Raw genomic sequence first — 15,910 nt, forward strand, 5'->3', positions numbered from 1 at the left:
TCTTCATACTGTTCCCTTTGGGGAACTGTATGAAGTGGTAGAAGGATTTCTGGCCGCGATTAACGCTCCTTCCGTGACCATCTTCGTACCAGCCATTAGGGTGGTTAGTCCTATGGCGGGAGGGTTTTACGGGCTCCCACAACCCATACGAGGGGGGGGGGCCACCCACACCCACGGACGCAAGTATCCCGCTGGATGTCAACCCAGAATTTAGAGCCGGAGCTCCAACTCCACTTGCCGGGACTGTCTGGAGCGGGGTTCGAAACCCTACGCCTTCTGGACCAGCGGCGGGGATGCTACCGCTACGCCAAAGGCCCACTCCCAGCTTTTGGTAATTTGCCTTAATATCTCATGTAGCTTGGTGTCAAATTTTGTTTGATAACGCTCCTGTGAAGTGCCTTAGGATGTTTTACAATGTTATCGGCACTATATAAATACAAGTTGTTGTTGTTAAAAGCATATCAATGAAAGTGAATGATTAAGTGTTCCACATCAAGAGTAATGACCCACAATCAAACTCATCAAAAGGACAACATGTCACAGTATGCTCTGACGCACTAACAAAAAATGCCAAACAGTTCAACAGAACTGCCCGTGTAATCTAAGCATAGGCAAATGATAATTGAATGCAAGGTATTCTATAGCACAAAATATCCTTCAACAGGTCCATCATGTCTGTGCACCTAAAAACTTATTAAAAAAAAGTGTACATTTACTTAGAGACTAATTTCATGTCCACACCCAGTTAGTGTTGGAAGGAAACAGTTGCAAAATCCCTTGCTTTTTGTGGTATATATCAACGATCTTGACTTGGCCTCAGTGCGGCGGGAATCTCGGAGCGGCGGCGGCTAGTATTTAAAGTGGCGGCGAGGCTCACGTGGGCTGCAGTGCGGCGGGAATCTCGGAGCGGCGGCCGCGAGGCTCAGGTAGGCGTACTAATCTCCAATCTCAGAGAGAGGGAGAGAAGTAAAAAGTAATCGAAGTGTGACATCATCAGAAAGCAGGTAAGTGATTGATTGGTGAGTATTTCTCTCTTTTTAAACTTTAACTCAGTGGTTTATAGTTTCTAAAAGACTCTGTGGTGTAGCGGGGACTGTTTGTAAACCAGGGCCCTTAAATTATACCATTTAACTGTAGTGTAATTGGTGGGATTGATTTGATTTAATTTAATTGCAAGTCATGGCAGGACAGCCCAGTACCGTGGTATGCTCCTCCTGCGCTATGTGGGTATTCGGGGACACTTCCTGTGTCCCTGACAACTATGTGTGCAGGAAGTGCGTCCAGCTGCAGCTACTGGCAGACCGCATTGCGGCGTTGGAGCTGCGATTGGATACATACTGGACCATTCGCGAGGCTGAGGACGTCATGAATAGCACGTTTAATCAGTTGGTCACACGGCAGGGAAAGGTTGGACAGGCAGAAAGGGAATGGGTGACCAACAGATAGAGTACTAGGCACAGGCAGGTGGTACAGGGGTTCCCTGTGGAAATCCCCCTCTCGAACAGATACACCACTTTGAGTACTGTTGGGGGGGATGACTTATCAGAGGAAGGCAGCAGCAGCCAACTTCCTGGCACCAGGGGTGGCTCTGCTGCACAGGATGGGAGGAAAAAGAGGGGTAGAGCTATAGTAATAGGGGATTCTATTGTAAGGGGAATAGATAGGCGTTTCTGCGGCCGCAAACGAGACTCCAGGATGGTGTGTTGCCTCCCTGGTGCAAGGGTCAAGGATGTCTCAGAGCGGCTTCAGAACATCTTGGAAGGGGAGGGTGAACAGCCAGTTGTCGTGGTGCATATAGGTACCAACGATATAGGTAAAAAGCAGGATGAGGTCCTAAAAGCTGAATATAGGGAGTTAGGAGGTAAATTAAAAAATAGGACCTCAAAAGGGAGTAATCTCAGGATTGCTACCAGTGCCACATGCTAGTCAGAGTAGAAATAGAAGGATATTTCAGATGAATACGTGGCTAGAGGAACGGTGCGAGAGGGAGGGATTCTAATTCCTGGGACATTGGAACCGGTTCTGGGGGGGTGGGACCAGGTCAAACCGGATGGTTTGCACCTGGGCAGGGCCAGGACCGATGTCCAAGGGGGAGTGTTTGCTAGTGCTCTGGGGGAGGGATTAAACTAAAATGGCAGGGGGTTGGGAACCTGATCAGGGGGACAGAGGAAAGGGAAACAAGGATAAAAGCAAAAGATAGGAAGGAGAACAACAAAAATGGCAGGGAGAGAAATCAACGGTTTAAATCGAACATGGCCACAGTAAATAATAATTCTAGAGCGTTAAAAAAACAAGCCTGAAGGCTGTGTCTTAATGCGAGGAGCATTCGTAATAAGGTGGATGAATTAGCTGCACAAATAGAGGTAAACAAATATGATTTGATTGGGATTACGGAAACACGGCTCCAGGGTGGCCAAGGCTGGGAACTCAACATCCAGGGGTATCCAATATTCAGGAAAGATAGGCAAAAAGGAAAGGGAGGTGGGGTAGCATTGCTGGTTAAAGAAGGGATTAACACAATTGTAACGAAGGATATTAGCTCTGATGAGAACTGAGAAATACCAAGGGGCAGAAAACGTTAGTGGGAGTGGTATATAGACCTCCAAACAGTAATGTGGAGGTTGGGGATGGCATTAAAAAGGTAAATTAGAGAAGCGTGCAATAAGGGCACAGCAGTCATCATGGGTGACTTTAATCTACATATAGATTAGGCTAACCAAATTAGTAACAATACAGTGGAGGAGGAATTCCTGGAGTGTTTAGGGGATGGTTTCCTGGACCAATATGTCGAGGAACCAACCAGAGATCAGGCCATCTTAGACTGGGTATTATGGAACAAGAAAGGATTAATTAGCAATCTTGTTGTACGAGGCCGCTTGGGTCGGAGCGATCATAATATGATCGAATTCTTCATTAAGATGGAGAATGAAGTAGTTGACTCAGACTAGGGACCTGAATTTAAATAAAGGAAACTACGATGGTCTGAGACGAGAGTTGGGTAGGATTGATTGGGGAATGTCACTCAAAGGGTTGACGGTGGATAGGCAATGGCAAACATTCAAAGACCACATAGATGAACTACAGAATTTGTTCATCCAAGTTTGGCATAAAAATAAAACAAAAAAGGTGACTCAACCGTGGCTAACAAGGGAAATTTGGGATAGCGTAAGATCCAAGGAGGGTACATATAAATTGGCCAGAAACAGCAGTAAACCTGAGGATTGGGAGCAATTTAGGATTCAACAAAGGAGGACAAAGGGATTAATTAAGAAAGGGAAAATAGAATATGAGAGTAAGCTTGCACGGAACATAAAAACTGACTATAAAAGCTTCTACAGATATGTGAAGAGAAAAAGATTGGTGAAGTCAAGCGTAGGTCCCTTGCGGTCAGAATCAGGGGAATTTATAATGGGGAACAAAGAAATGGAAGACCAATTAAATACATATTTTGGTTCTGTCTTCACAAAGGAGAACACAAATAACCTCCCAGAGATGTCGGGAACATAGGGTCTGATGAAAGAGAGGAACTGAAAGAAATCAGTATTTGTAGGGAAATGGTGTTGGGGAAATTGATGGGATTGAAGGCCGATTAATCCCCAGGGCCTGATAATCTGCATCCTAGGGTACTTAAGGAAGTGGCCCTAGAAATAGTAGATGCATTGCTGATCATCTTCCAACATTTGATAGAATCTGGAACAGTACCCATGGATTGGAGGGTAGCTAATGTTACCCCACTATTCAAAAAAGGTGGTGGAGAGAAAACGGGGAATTACAGACCGGTAAACCGGACATCGGTAGTGGGCAAAATGCTAGAGTCCATTATAAAAGATGTAATAGCAGAGCACTTGGAAAACAGTGACAGGATTGGACGACGTCAACATGGATTTACAAAAGGTAAATCGTGCTTGACTAATCTACTGGAATTTTTTGAGGATGTAACTGGTAAAATAGATAAGGGAGAACCAGTGGATGTGGTGTATTTGGACTTTCAGAAGGCTTTTGATAAGGTCCCGCATAAGAGATTAGCGTGTAAAGTTAAGGCACATGGGATTGGGGGCAAGGTATTGACTTGGATAGAGAACTGGTTGGCAGACAGAAAGCAAAGAGTTGGAATAAACAGGTCTTTTTTCAAATGGCAGGCAGTGACTAGTGGGGTACCGCAGGGATCGGTGCTAGGACCCCAGCTATTCACAATATATATTAATGATCTAGACAAGGGAACTAGATGTAATATCTCCAAGTTTGCAGACGACACAAAGCTGGGTGGGCGTGTGTGCTGTGAGGAGGATGCCGAGAAACTATGGCAGATGCAATAGAACATGGATAAATGTGAGGTTATCCACTTTAGTGGCAAAAACAGGAAGGCAGATTATCTGAATGGCAATAGATTGGGAAAAGGGGAAGTGCAACGAGACCTGGGTGTCCTTGTGCACCAGTCGCTGAAGGTAAGCATGCAGGTGCAGCAGGCGGTAAGAAGGCAAATGGTATGTTGGCCTTCATAGCGAGAGGGTTTGAGTACAGGAACAAGGATGTCTTGCTGCAGTTGTACAGGGCCTTGGTGAGACCACATCTTGAGTACTTTGTGCAGTTTTGGTCGCCTTAACCGAGGAAGGATGTTCTTGCCATGGAAGGTGTTCAGCAAGGATTCACCAGGCTGATACCTGGGATGGCAGGAATGACGTATGAGGAGAGATTGGGACGATTGGGCTTGTACTCGCTGGAGTTTAGAAGAATGAGAGGAGATCTCATTGAAACTTATAACATTCTGACAGGACTGGACAGACTAGATGCAGGAAGGATGTTCCCGATGGTCAGGGAGTCCAGAACCAGGGGTCACAGTCCAAGGATAAGGGGTAGGCCATTTAGGACAGAAATGAGGAGGAATTTCTTCACCCAGAGAGTGGTGAACCTGTGGAATTCTCTACCACAGAAGGCAGTAGAGGCCAATACATTAAAAATATTCAAGGAGGAGTTGGATATATTTCTTAAGGCTAAAGGGATCAAGGGGTATGGGGAGAAAGCAGGGACCGGGTACTGAATTTGGATGATCAGCCATGATCGCATCGAATGGTAGAGCAGGCTCGAGGGGCTGAATGGCCTACTCCTGGTCCTATCTTCTATGTTTCTATATAGGGGGTATGATTAAGAAGTTTGCAGATGATACTAAAATCGGCTGTGTGGTTGATACTGAAGAAGGAAGCTGTAGACTGCAAGAAGATAGCAATAAATTGGTCAGGTGGGCAGAACAGTGGCAAATGGAATTTCCGGAGAAGTGTGAGGTAATGCATTTGGGGGGGCGGCGCTAACAAGGAAAGGGAATACACATTAATTGGTAGGACACTGAGTAGTGTAGAGGAACAAAGGGACCTTGGCGTGCATGTCCACAGATCACTGAAGGTAGCAGGCCAGGTAGATAAGGTGGTTAATGCGGCATACGGAATGCTTGCCTTTATTAGCCGTGGCATAGAATACAAGAGCAGGGAGGTTATGCTTCAACTGTGAAGAACACTAGTTAGGCCTCAGCTAGAGTACTGTGTGCAGTTCTGGTCACCACATTACAGGAAAGATGTGACTGCACTGGAGAGGGTACAGAGGAGATTTACAAGGATGTTGCCGGGAGTAGAGAATCTTAGCTATGAGGAAACACTGGGTTTGTTTTCCTTGGAACAGAGGAGGCTGAGGGGAGACCTTATTGAGGTGTAAAAAATTATGAGGGGCCTAGATAAAGTGGATAGAAAGGACCTATTTCCCTTAGCAGAGGGGTCAAAAACCATGGGGCACAGATTTAAAGTAATTGGTGGAAGGTTTAGAGGGGATTTGAGGGGAAGTTTCTTCACCCAGAGGGTTGTGGGGGTCTGGAACTCACTGCCTGAAAGGGTGGTAGAGGCAGGAACCTTAACCACATTTAAAAAGTACTTGGATGTGCACTTGGGATGCTGTAACCTGCAGGGCTACGGACCAAGAGCTGGGAAGTGGGATTAGGCTGGATCGCTCTTTGTTGGCCGGTGCGGACACGATGGGCCGAAATGGCCTCCTTCCGTGTAACTTTCTATGATTAACCACAGTCAGTTGCATTTTTAAAAAATTAAATGCACTTATAACACAAAATTTCATAATTGTAAACATTAAAAAATCTACAATGTATAGGACTGAATTGTTACAAGGACTTCAGTAAGTGAAAGTAGTGTAAAACTTACTGATGCTTACAACTAGCATAGTGGAACAGACAAAGAGCTGCTGCTAAGGTTCCATCAAAATAATAATGGTCACATCTGCTCACATGACAAACATGTGTTTAAATGTGCTATATTTAAAAGCACTGATGGATGAGTTCCAATTTACAATAGAACTGCACTGAAACAGTTAAAAATGAAATTGAGTTAAATAGGTTTACAATTTGTTGATCCTAGAATTGGCTATGTGTCGATGTAAATAAATAAATCCCTGCTTTCAAAAGCTTATTCAGACCGAAGAGGGTTGTGGTCTTTAACCAGTCAGAACAAAACTGTAATAAAAATATATATATATATTTAATTATTATATATACACCCATACATACTTGATGAATTAAAATAGAGATTTAAAACAAGTGTTAAGTGGAGCCACTGGAGTTGGGAGCTCAAAAACCCGAGAGAGAAAATCTATATGAAAAAATCTTGTGCATCAATGCACTTCCTGCTGTCATGATTTTTGGTCACTCTTTTATGTCAACATTCAGCATTGTAGCTACCTATGTAAACATTGAGAATGGATATTCTGTATGAAACAGTTGCCTATGTAGGTCTGACCAGTGAGTGGTGCTATGGAGACAATTCAGAAGACTGCCCAAATGCCTTCACCTTTCTATGGACAATTTACTCATCAAATAAATAAGTGAAGCAGTAAATGAAATCAAACAAGTATTTTTGAACAAGATACTGAAATGTGAGGGAAATCTCAATTTTCAACACAAGAATCTTGCTGCAAAAAAATCAGCAGTCATTAATAGTTGCCAACCTTTTGGAAGTATTGGAAATATTCTATCTTCTAACAAGAGGAATGGGTCATTAGTTTTAAGGGATGAGACTGCTGAAACAGTAATGGAGGCATTAGCATGTGATTCCCAAGGACAAATGGAAAATGTGGTTCCCACAGACCAGATCACTAGAAGGCAACATAGCTTCAAAACTCAATGGGGTAACTTTCTACATTCATCGCTTGGGTGGTAATCTGGCGAAATGGATTGGCCACCCTTTGTAGAACCCACCCGATTTTCATTCCATTAAAATCATTAGAATGAAAAAAATTGGGCTGGTTCTATAACAGGTGGTGAAAACAAAAATCTACCCCAATGATTCAGAAAGATAGCGCAAGCTCACCAAAGTTTATGCTTCCGACAAGTAACTGTCAAAACTCTTAAGACAAGAGAAGATGCATTATTATGCAGCCGAAAAACACATTGACAAGATATTGATGACCGTCATCTCACAAACATAACCATGTGGAACGTATCCTCAATATAATCAATCTACACAGGAAACAGTAAGTGCCTAACAAACATGAATAAAATGTGTACATTTATAAAAGAGGTTGGTGGTTTACTAAAAACAAAGCACTTGTTCACCAACAAAACTAATTTGTGCCTTCAGCACATCGGAGTCATGTGGCAGGCACCACTCTTGATTTAATTGTCTATGTCATGAGTCCCCAGCGTGTGCTCACTATGCATTCCTAAGTAGACTGAAGATTATACAGCATTCAATTACAACAAAAACTGTTAGAACAGGCAAAATGTAAGCCATAGATCAGCTTTAAATGCCAATTATCACAGAAATATAGTAAATATTCCACTGCAATAGTATTAGTACTATGTACCCTTACATTCGTTCATTTATAAAATTACTACCGTCACACCATGCTGTCCTTTTAGATTAATATAATTCAAATTACAAATCTTAGAACAGTTCTTTTTTGTCGTCTATGGATGTTCTGAATGAAATTCCATACAATATTCCATAAGTTTTATTTTCTTACACAACATTTCTCCAGAAAATCAAATTTGTTACAGGTATAACAAGCAATAAAAGGAGATTAATGGATTAGCTATCACTTCAGTTTTATTGTGCAACTCTCCCTTACATTTGCATTGAAGCCTTATAGAGAGATGTGGGGTGGAACTTATGTATACATTTGTGAATTCCAAGAAAAATCCATGCAACTCAATGCATATATATTCAATTTAAAACAGGAATTCATTTTTTTCTATTGTAAAAGCAAAACTACACCAGAGAAAAAAAAACTATTTAATTAAAAACTAAATTTTTCTGGTCTGTATAGCTTACTGACATGTCAACAGTGTCTTTAATACTAGGCCACTGGCGGTATGGGGGTCTTTGATGTATATTATGGGCGATTGATATGCACGGTGGCATAGTGGTTAGCACTGTTGCCTCACAGCGCCAGAGACCCGGGTTCGAATCCGGCCTCGGGCGACTGTCTGTGTGGAGTTTGCACATTCTCCCCGTGTTTGCGTGGGTTTTCTCCGGGTGCTCCGGTTTCCTCCCACAGTCCAAAGATGTGCGGGTTAGGTTGATTGGCTATGATAAATTGACCCTTAGTGTTAGGGGGATTAAATACGTGGGGTTACAGGGATAGGGTGGGATATGTGTTGGTGTAGGGGTTACGGGGATTGGGTGGGATATGTGTCGGTGCAGGCTCGATGGGCCAAAATGGCCTCTATCTGCACTGTGGGGTTTCTGTGATTCTGTGAATGTTCTCGTTGATGTCTGTACCCACTGGCCTAACACGGATTCATACAAATCAGAAGTCTCAAGATTTCATTTCTGGTCTGTACGGAGTTACCTAATCTCTTCCAGGATACTTTTTGAAGTACTATAATTAGCCCAAGTGCCCTGAACTAGGCTGAGGGAGTGGAGAAGGGGACATCAGCCAGAGTTCATCTCCTGCGAGCCTGTGACTCTTGCTGCACAATGTGCATGGGTATTCATTGTGAGAGCGCAACTGGGCTTAGCTGCAATGCTCACCATGATGATATCACACTCAGCTGTCTAGGCTCACACATTAAGTATTGCTACTCGAGCAAGATACAAGATAGCGGTCACCTCTTTCGAACCATACCCCAGCCAGAGTTAAAGATTTCAGGACAGGAATGGAAATAATAAGTACATTTTTTAAAATGTATCTACGATGGGGACAAAATGTCAATGGCATAATGTTGTATATTATAAATTGCTATGATGGGCAACTGGTAAAGAGTATTGCAAATGCAGCAGGAAAAGCCCCTCACTACAAACAGTTGCTTAGAAATATAACTACAGGAAACTCTCTTAACCGGCACCTAAATATCCGGAAATCTCTCTTAACCGGCAAAATTCAGAAGTAAGTTCAGATAATTTTACTATATATTAGTGGCCGTGTAACCGGGGTTCCTGGATCTGTGGCTGTGGGTTCCTGCACCTGTGGCCGTGCAACAGGGACTCCTGGATCTGTGGCCGTGTAACCGAGGCTCTTGCACCTGTGGCCGTGTACGGGGCTCTCGTACCTTGGTAAGTATACCTCTCTGTAATACGGACTTTTTGATCAACCGGCACCACGCCGGTCCCATCGGTGCCGGATAAAAGAGTTTCCTGTACAACTAAGGGTTGTGGTATGCCCAAATAAACATGGAGCTGTTCTTCAAATCCACAAATTATACAATCCACCATCTGACTTGTCTAAATGATTGCCCCACCCCCAAGAATAGATCTTTTTGTTGAGGACTTTTTAAGGACTACAAAAACTCATTACGAAGTCTTCCCTGTGCATTCCCGTTAGCAGTCGTCTGTCTACAGCACATATTCTCAAGATTAAAAAGTTAGACTTTGAACTAACAACTTGCTTTCATATTGGAACTATTTTTCTACATTAGAAGTACAAGTCCCAAAGATTTCTTTCAGAAAATAAAATGATCAAATTTGCATCTGAATGAATACTAACTGCTTCCAGTGTCTCCCTGGGGAGCCTGTTCCATAGATTGACCACTCGCTCACTGAAATATTGTTTCCGCAGATTAATTTTGAATTTAGCCCGCTTCAAACGCAGGCCATGTACTCGGATCTGACCCTAAAATGAATAGGTCCATTCAACAGGTAATATACCATTCATACTCATTCTGTGCCATTGCTATTTCTCTCTTAAACAGTGTTCTTAATTCATCAGTTAAATTCAGTTCCCTTTTGACATAAATCCTCAAAAAGACTGTGATCTAACTTAAATATTATATAGTTGTTTCACAAAAAAGTTGGACAGATGGGTATTGGCAACATTTACAATATAGTGACCATGGTGTAATGGCAATAAGCCATATTATTTGTGACTATGTAAACCCATGTTAACTTAGATCAGCAACTGTTTCAAATAAAATAATTAACACTATGAACAGAAGCAAACAGCAAACAAAGCTGAGAGACAGTTATAAACCTCCTCTGTGCAACCCTCCTTATGCTTGAATAACTCAGATGTCTTGACCTAAGGCACTTCTATTTTATACTAATTGCTGCATGATGTGCAGGCCAAAATACAATGTGTGTTAGTATTTTGGAAAAGGACGAAACAAGTGCATGTATCACAGCGCATCAGAGAATAAAGCAGAAACCTATCAACAATACCAAAGACTACAAAATGGACTTTGAAGTAGGCTTTTATTGACTAAAGAACGAGAGCATGCCTCTGCTAGTGAATCCATCCTAAGAGCTCCCGGGGGAAGGGTGGTGAGTCACCTTTATACCCGGGCTTAGGGGTGGAGCCAGGGGCTGAGACATGCCTGGACTTGTACAGGGTTAACAGTGGTTTACCACACAGGCATGTACAGGTTAACAGTGGTTTACCACATTCACCCCTCGTTTAAAAAAAAAGAGTCCGGCGGGGTGAAGTGTTTCAAAAGTTCGTATACGAAAGTCTCTCCGGGGGTCTTGTCTGCCGTAATGATCTTCGTGGTGCCGGTTGCGGCGGTTCTTTGCCCGCGGCCGCTTCTCGCGTGGGACGGAGCACTGGCGTGTCGTCCTCTCGGGGTAGGGATGGCACCGGCATGTCGTCAGTTCGTGGTAGACACCCCGGTGGTGCGTCGTGGGTAGTGGTGGTGGGTGGAGGTAGTGGATGGTGATCGATGGTGTTTCGGGTGGTACCTGAGGGTGCGAGGTCTCGAATTGAGACTGTGTCCTCCCGCCCGTCAGGATACGCCACGTAGGCGTACTGTGGGTTGGCGTGGAGGAGGTGAACCTTTTCGACCAGGGGGTCCGTCTTATGGCTCCTCACGTGTTTCCTGAGCAGGACGGGTCCCAGAGACGTCAGCCATGGCGGTAGTGATGTCCCCGAGGTGGATTTCCTGGGGAAGACGAACATCTTCTCGTGAGGGGTGGCGTTTGTGGCAGTACAGAGCAGTGATCGTATGGAGTGGAGCGCATCGGGGAGGACATCTTGCCAGCGGGAGATTGGGAGGCCCTTGGATTTTAGGGCGAGCATGGCGGTCTTCCACACCGTTGCGTTCTCCCTCTCTACCTGTCCGTTACCCCGGGGGTTGTAGCTGGTAGTCCTGCTCGTGGCTATGCCCTTCTCGAGCAGGTACTGGCGCAGCTCATCGCTCATGAACGACGAGCCCCTGTCGCTGTGGATATAATTGGGGAAGCCAAATATGGCGAACAGGTCGTGGAGGCACCTGATGACTGTGGCGCTGGTCATGTCCGGGCAGGGGATGGCGAAGGGGAAACGGGAGTACTCGTCAATAATATTGAGGAAGTACGTGTTGCGGTCAGAGGAGGGAAGGGGCCCCTTGAAATCGACACGGAGACGTTCGAAGGGGCGGGTGGCTTTAATCAGGTGTGCCCTGTCTGGCCTATAAAAATGCGGTTTGCATTCGGCACAGACCTGGCAGTTCCTGGTCATGGTCCTGACCTCCTCGATGGAGTAAGGCAGGTTGCGAGCTTTAATAAAGTGGAAGAACCTGGTGACCCCCGGGTGGCAGGGATCATTGTGGGGGGTCCGTAGCCTATCGACTTGTGCGTTGGCACATGTCCCACGGGATAGGGCGTCTGGGGGCTCATTAAGTTTCCCGGGCCGGTATAAGATATCGTAGTTGTAGGTGGATAACTCGATCCTCCACCGCAATATCTTATCATTTTTGATTTTCCGTCAGCCTCGAAGTACGTGTACTGGCGGTCCTCAGGCCTGATGGGGAGCTGGTGGTATGCCGACTTCAGATCAATCGTCGAGAATACCCGGTATTGTGCTATCTGGTTGACCATGTCAGATATGCGGGGAAGTGGGTATGCGTCTAATGATTGATTGTCTGGCTGTAATCAATAACCAGGCGCTGTTTTTCGCCGGTCTTTACTACCACCACCTGGGCTCGCCATGGGCTGGTGCTGCCCTCGATAATCCCTTCCCTCAGCAGTCTTTGTACTTCTGATTTAATAAAGCTCCTATCCCCGGCACTGTACCGCCTGCTTTTAATAGCAATTGGCTTGCAGTCTTTGGCGAGGTTAGCGAACAACGGGGGGGGGGGGGGGGGGCGGGGGGGGTGGTTTGACCTTCAGGGTGGACAGGCTGCATACTTTGCGCGGCGCCGTGTTTAAATTCTGCTGGCTGCAGACTGTAAGTGGGGGCAGGGGCCCGCCATATGCCATCGTGATGCTCTCCAGATGGCACTGGAAGTCTAATCCTAGCAGTACGGGAGCGCAGAGCTGTGGCAGGACGAGGAATTTAAACTCTCTGTACTCCACGCCGTTCACTGTCAGAGTCGCTACACAGTAGCCGCCGACGTCCGCCGTATGGGACTTTGAGGCCATAAAGACCTGGTGGCGCGTGCGCATAACCGATAGGGAGTAGCGTCGCACCGTGTCGGGGTGGATGAAGCTCTCCGTGCTTCCGCAGTCGAAAAGGCAATTTGTGGCATGGCCATTTACCTTTACGTTCATCATGGACCTGGCTAGTTGATGGGCCCAGATTGGTCCAGGGTGATGGAGGCCATCGTCGAGGTCGGTGGGTCGCTGTAGTATTCGCCCGCGCCGAGGGCCTGGTCCCGAGATGGTGTCCAAGATGGCGGCTCCCCCTCGGCTGGTGGTGTCCAAAATGGCGGCCCGCACGGCTCACACGTGGTTGGTGGGGTCCAAAATGGCAGCCTGTACGGTTCACACGTGGCGCTGCTGGAATTGGGGGTCGATTTCGCCTTGCACACTCTCGCGTAGTGGCCTTTCTTGCCGCATTTGGAGCGGGTCGCGTCCTTTGCTGGGCATTGCTGTCTGGGGTGCTTGACCTGGCCGCAGAAGTAGCATTTCTGGCCTCTGGTCATTGCAGCTGTAGTTGGGCTGCTGGCGGCTTGTGGCCTTACCGGGTCCCAAGATGGCTGCTCCCGTGGCATCCACGTGGCCATCCGGTCAGGGGGGTAGGCGTCCATGTTCTGGAGGGCCACGTCTAACGAGTTAGCGAGGGCCACCGTCTTCTGCAGGTCGAGCCCCCTCTGTTCCAGCAGCCTCTGCCGAGTATAGTTGGACCTGATGCCGGCTACGTAGGCGTCTCGGATCAGGTCTTCCGTGCATTCCTTGGCCGTCACCGCTTTGCAATTACAGTCCCGGCCGAGGACTCTCAGTGCCAGTAAATATTCAGCGCCCGATTCCCCGGGGCGCTGTTTTCGGGTAGCCAGGTGGTGTCTGGCGTAGACCTCGTTAACAGGCCTCACGTATTGTTCCTTTAGCATCGCGATGGCGGCCGCGTAAGTAGTGGCGTCTCGGATGATCGAGTAGACTCGGTGGCTCACCCGTGAGTTCAAGACAAGCCGTTTCGCGTCATCTGTAGTGACAGTAGTGCTGGAGGCCTCCAGGAAGGCTTCGAAACAGCTCAGCCAGTGTTCAAAGTTATTGGCTGCATCTGCTGCTTGAGGATCCAGGTCTAAACGTTCCGGCTTCAAGATTTGCTCCATGTTGAAAATTAGTCAATAAAATTGATGCGCTATCAACAATACCAAAGACTACGAAATGGACTTTGAAGTAGGCTTTTATTGACTAAGAACTAGAGCATGCCTCTGCTAGTGAATCCATCCTAAGAGCTCCCGGGGGAAGGGTGGTGAGTCACCTTTATACCCGGGCTTAGGGGTGGAGCCAGGGGCTGAGACATGCCTGGACTTGTACAGGTTAACAGTGGTTTACCACATTCTCTACATCAGCATTTAAAAGAATCATTATTGCCAATTGCAGCCATCATCAATACATTATTAGTTTTTATTTCAGCACTGTATGTGTTGTTTCTATTCCAGTCCAGGCCCTGATCATGTCAGAATATTGAAGTCTATAAACAAAATGGAGAAGTCTGCACTAGAGAATGATTATTTACTTCAGCAGTCTCTACCAGAATTCTTTTCTTCCACCTCCTTCCTCTTTTTTCTCCCTTATCTCCTGGATGCACTGACCTTTACAAATTCAACAGTGGCAGAAGTCCTCCAATACCTTACAAAAGCAGACATTTTTCATGTGCGAACCTGGACAGCAAATTTTGGCAGGCTGCAAGGACATCACGGGTGTGCCTATTTCCTATCCTGACCTGACATCCACATATCCAAGGTGCTGAGGCCAACTGTAGTGCCTGTAACACCAACCCAGTTTTAATTAGGGATTAAATCTGGGTGCATACTGGTCTGGTATGGCTTAATAAAACATCAGTTACCCACTGAGCACTGGAAGAGCTTCCAATAAAATCCAGTAGAATGTTTTTCCGTATCTAGAACCAACCATTCTGAATACTAGAACTGTTCCAAACTATAATTCTTTGAGAAAGCTTCAGTTATGTTTTAGCTTTTTCGATAATGTAGCTGAATGATCACTCCATCTATCCACAAAATTAGCTGAATATATATTTTTTTTAAATCAAATCATGAAACTGGCCAAAAATAAGAGTCAGATTTCACACTTTGAGGCTCCTTTACACCCCATAAATGAGCGTGATCACTGCATAATCTTCCACTCAATCTTTGCCCAATTTGATCTCTTTCCCCTCTCTCCCCTCCATGTGTTAATTTCCTGCTGGGGTCCAGTTAACACAGACTTCAGTCACTCTCCAGCACCTCACCCAAGTAACTGCTGCTCACACAAGTATCAGGCTATTCATCTGCAGTGCCATTACAGCTGAGCCTAATCATATCCTAAGCTAACATCCACACTTTCAGTAAGGGGTTGTGGACATCTAACAGGAAATGGAATTCTGACCAAAGACCAATTGCAGTGCCTTGACTGCTGCCATGGCTGAGATCACCTAACTGAGCACAGACCAGAGATCAAAACGGGAACCTTTCTGGTCTGTATGGCTCAGCTACTCATTGGATACATTTGTTGAGTTATTGCCAGAAACAGAGGCACATATCTTAAAAGGACAATAAGTGAGGTATCATCAGGACCAAAGAACCTGACATGTCAATTATAATTGGTGAACAGAATGGACAATGGAGGGAGTTTCTGTCAAGATGAATGAATTGGAAGGAATGCGAGTCATTAAAAGGCTAGCAAAAGGTTAGCCGACTTCTTTTTGAAGGTTGATTTGGTGCACTGGTACGGCAAAGATTTCAGTAGGTATTTTTTACACATAGGGTTACTGCTTTACCACAAGTGGCTATTGAGTCAGAGACTATAACCATCATTTAAAATGGAGCTGGATAAGTATATGAAAAGGAATTATATAAAAAGGGGAAATGGATTGGAGCAGTTAGATCTAGTTGAAGAGATACATTTACAGAAAGAGGCATGATGGGCTGAATGGCCTCCTTCCGTATTAAGATTTTTATGATATGTAGAATGATGTCAGCCTGAACTGTGAAAAGTGCTCAGCAGTGCAATTACAGTTTACTGTCCTTCCAAACGTGGGGGTGTGTGAAGAGCGGAGCGCATTTTGA

The 15,910-nt window shown here is 45.5% G+C and overlaps 1 protein-coding gene across 2 annotated transcripts in view; it reads right to left on the reverse strand.

Annotated features, from left to right (window-relative positions):
• nectin3b (nectin cell adhesion molecule 3b) overlaps positions 1-15,910 on the reverse strand; it is a 338,904-nt gene that overhangs the window by 140,000 nt on the left and 182,994 nt on the right. The gene's annotated exons all lie outside the window — the stretch shown is intronic.

Source organism: Somniosus microcephalus, chromosome 10 (assembly GCF_052327205.1).
Source record: "Somniosus microcephalus isolate GS21.2 chromosome 10, FLI_Smic_1.0, whole genome shotgun sequence".
Classification (NCBI taxonomy): domain Eukaryota; kingdom Metazoa; phylum Chordata; class Chondrichthyes; order Squaliformes; family Somniosidae; genus Somniosus; species Somniosus microcephalus.